Source organism: Lotus japonicus, chromosome 4 (genome assembly GCF_012489685.1).
Source record: "Lotus japonicus ecotype B-129 chromosome 4, LjGifu_v1.2".
Taxonomy (NCBI): Eukaryota; Viridiplantae; Streptophyta; class Magnoliopsida; order Fabales; family Fabaceae; genus Lotus; species Lotus japonicus.
The window spans coordinates 23,071,400-23,075,443 of NC_080044.1; the positions used below are offsets into that span (position 1 = coordinate 23,071,400).

The 4,044-nt window shown below is 37.0% G+C and overlaps 1 non-coding gene across 1 annotated transcript; it reads left to right on the forward strand.

The window, feature by feature from the left end:
• Nucleotides 1-1,580: 1,580 nt before the first annotated feature.
• LOC130716326 (small nucleolar RNA R71) lies at nt 1,581-1,687 on the forward strand. Its single transcript, XR_009011945.1, has one exon. It is a non-coding gene; the product is annotated as a small nucleolar RNA R71 (small nucleolar RNA).
• Nucleotides 1,688-4,044: the final 2,357 nt, after the last annotated feature.

Here is a 4,044-nt window from a genome sequence, read left to right on the forward strand (position 1 = left end):
CATGTTTTCATCCGAGATCTAGAAACGAGTGATAATAGGCCCTGAAGTCCGCGGTCCAGTACAGAAAACTGCCTGAGAACTTCCGCCTCTAAATTAATTTATAAACCAATTAAGCACAAGGTTTTAAGCTAAGTTCCAACAACAAAATCCAGATAACATGTGTCTCATAACATGCTTTAATTTACAGAACCAACAACACTCAACAAGATTTCATAAAAGCATGCAAAGAATCACAACATCACAAAACAATCATGGTAAAGCCCTAACTCTACCCTTTTCTTAAGAACAAGCCCTTACCTTGCTAAAACCTTGATGAAAAGAAGAAAAGATGAAATTTGAAGAAGCTTTTCCTTGCTGTCCAAGCTTCCTTCCTCTTCCTCCTACTCGAAACCTCTCCCTCTCTCTCTCCTTCACGAACGGCGGCCGGTGGCTAGGGTGGTAGGTGGCGGCTCCTCTCTTCTCCTCTCCTTTCTCTCTTCTGTTTTTACGTGATGGAGGTGATGTTCAAGTGTTTCTATTCAGACTTGAGTGAATGAGAGAACCCCTCCCCCAAACCCTATTAAACCCACAGCCAACACCCAAGGCCCACTAGGGTTTATTTTTTATTTTTTTTAAATCCCTTATTTTAAAACAAAACTTTTAAACATTGAGTTTTTATTTAAAAATAAAAACTGATCATGATTTTTAATTAAAGACATAATCCCCTCTCTTAAATTCAAATCAAATCTTTTCCAAGATTTAGCAAATTCGCATAGTCTGTACAGCCAGACCCTTTCTCGCTAAAATTCAAATATCTTGAGCTACAGGTATCGAAATGACCTGAAACCACTTGGAACATTTTCTTAATTTAAAGGGCTACAACTCTCATGAAGGAAGTTTTCCCAAATGAGGTCGTTAAGACCCTCTAAAAATTTACACAAGATGTCGCCAGAATCTGTCAACACTCAAACCTTGTCTAAACTTTCATTTTTATTTGATAAATCACTTAAGCATACATAAGTAAGTTTAGGGTCTTACAACCACCATCAACTTCACCTCACTCTTGCAGCTGTCTTGAAGTTTGGCCTTGGACACCTTGATTAGGAAATTGCCTTTGAAAGTTACCTCCTTGTCCATTGTTGCTTTGCCTCCAAGAGAAGTTGGGGTGGTTTCTCCATCCAGGATTATAAGTATTTGAAAATGGGTCGTTACGAGCTTGACCCATGACCTTGACTTCCTCCTCTGGTCTAGTCTCGGTACAGTTTTCACTATCATGAGGTCCTCCACAAGTCACACACTCCACTTTGGCAACTCTACCACCGATCTTGGTGGTCTTCATTTGACTCTGAATTTCAGCCATTTGCTTGGAGAGTTGCTTGTTGGAGGCAATGAGTTGATCATAAGCTTCAACTTCAAGGACTCTTCTTTGGGCTTGGCATTCATTATTAGAGTTCATGGCTCTCACAGCCATCTTTTCAATCAATTCATACCCAACTTGTGGAAGAAGGGCATCGAACTCTCCATTTGAAGCCGCATCCAAACCAAACCTCGAAGAATATTGGAGACCATCATAAAACTTTGTCACTTGCTCAGCTTGGGTGAGGTTGTGTTGTGGACACTTCCTCAAGAGCTTCTTGAATCGCTCCCAAGCTTCATAAAGATTCTCATCAGCGGATTGAGCAAATGTCATAATATCATTTTTTAGCTTTCTCAAGAGAGCCCTTAGCTTAGAACAAATCTTGTGGAGAACTTCTCGGCTAGATCCTCCCAAGATGTAATGCTACCTTAGGACTGTGAGTTCAACCACTCTTCGGCTGTGTCCCTCAATGAGAATGGAAACAAGTTCAAACAGATTGTATCCGCTGAGACATTTTGCAATCTATAAGTGTAACATTCTAGGATTTTTTTTTATATATCCTTGAAACTAAGTAAACATAATTTACTAAATTATATGCTATCATAAAATTTTAAGAGATATTAACACTTTGCGAATGTTATATAAATCCCAATGCTATGAAGATGATATTTCATCTGATTATAAATTTAAACTAGTTAAAATATATATGTTATTTAAAAAAAAAAACAAAACAGAACGTGATATTACATTACTTTGTTTGTATATAAAATAGCTATATACTTAAAAGGATATCTTTGGAAGTTGTTTTGACTTCCATGAGATCCTTTTGGTGATTACAATTAAAAAAGATAATATACTCCCTCCGGTCCTATTTATAAGCAACAAAAAAAAATTCACATAGTTTAAGAAATGTAGTTAAACTAGATAAAATGCATTAAATTTGTCTTAAATCAAAATAAACTTCCAAAATTACCCTTTGTTATTAGTGTTGGAAAGTGGAAAAGAGAGAGAATAATTAATGAGACACATTTTACAAGTTAGAATTAATAAGGGCATCATTGGAAAAAATTAATTAATATAGCTCAAACTTTCATTTGGTTCTTATAAAAATGACCAAGATTTTTCTTCTCTTTCATGCTTATAAATAGGACCGGAGGTAGTATTAAAGACAACTTTGGGGAAAGGGAATAGATATCTAGAAAAGACACAGTAAGTAAAGTTGGGGATAGAAAAAAAAGATTTTGGAGAGGAGCAGAGTAGGAACAACGTGAATACTTCACAATGTTAGAAGAAGAGAAGGAAGTAGGATCAGAAATCTGCATGCAGTGAAGGTCCTGCAAGGGCGCATCTTTGGAGAAGTACAGGTAAGGAAGTCTTGATCTTTACTGTGTCTTCTGCCATATGGGAAGGTGTTGGTAAATCCGCAAGTGTACGGAATCCACCCGGTTTTAAATATCGAACCACAGGGATTGTGAGTGACTAAATTCAGTTTAAGCTTTGAGTATGAAGGTTTGTATTATTGAATAAGAGATATGTTGAAGTAGTAATAAGGAAAAGGAAAAATAAAAAGACAATTCAGAAAATAACATGCTTTGGGTTCTTGTTCAACTAGTCAATTTAAGCACATCATTCTATGCACATGTTCTCATGGATCTCTCCTTGATGATATAGCCTAGTTACTCACCTATTGATTCCTCACATAAGCAATTCTCTCATACTAAAAGCTAAGCCCAATTCCTTGTGTACTTAGTCATTTATATGAGGTTTTAGATCATGCAAATTCAGGCCATCAAACCCCAGCCCTTCCTCTATTCCTAGTAGCAAGTATAGAAGGGGTAATCCCAAATCGGTTCCCTAATCTATAACAAACTTCCGTTCTGATTATAGAATAGTATAAAGCAAGCATACATACAAGCTTAGATTGAAATTCAGAAAATGGGAAAGAACTTAAGATTATAACTCAAATATAAAAAGTCTTACAAAGAAATCCAAAGCAAAAGAAGAGAGATTAGCCAAGCATGGCTTACAAGCTTGGAAGCCCTCTCAGACTCTCCTAGATGCTCCTCTACCTCTGAGTTTATGTAAAAATGAAAGTAGTATCCCAGATTACAAAAGAAAATGACTAAAATCCTATTTATAGGCAAAATTCCCGAGTCTGGGCTGTTCTGGGCGCTCAGGCACCAATTCAGAGCGCCTGAGCGCCAATTCCATTCTGAAATATGGCCTCTGGAAGGTAATTGGCGCCTAGGCGCCCATTCCCCAGCGCCTAGGCGCTTAAGCTCGCCTGAAAAGGACTTTTTGGCTTCTGAAACTCCTCTTTTCAATCCTCTTTAAGTTCTCCATCAATTCCATGCTTCTTGGCCTTCTTTCTCCTTCAGTTTCTGCTCTCCAAACCTAACCAACAAGTCAAGGAAGATTCTAGAAGCTCCAAGAGCTCATTAGCACAAGAGGTCCTTCATAAAACAAAAGAAAATCATGCAAGTCCTAAACTTAACTTAAAATGCAAGAAAACTCCCTATAAAACTACAAAATTACTAAACTAATGCAAATGCACAAATAAAAGTAAAAATGCATGAGAATGCATGAAACACTACATGAGACACAAGAAAAAGACTCAAAACTAACAAAGAAAAACCCATAAAAACATCATATAAACCGGGTCATCAGAAGGGGAGAAGGGCTTATGAAGGAAGTATTGAGAAATTAAA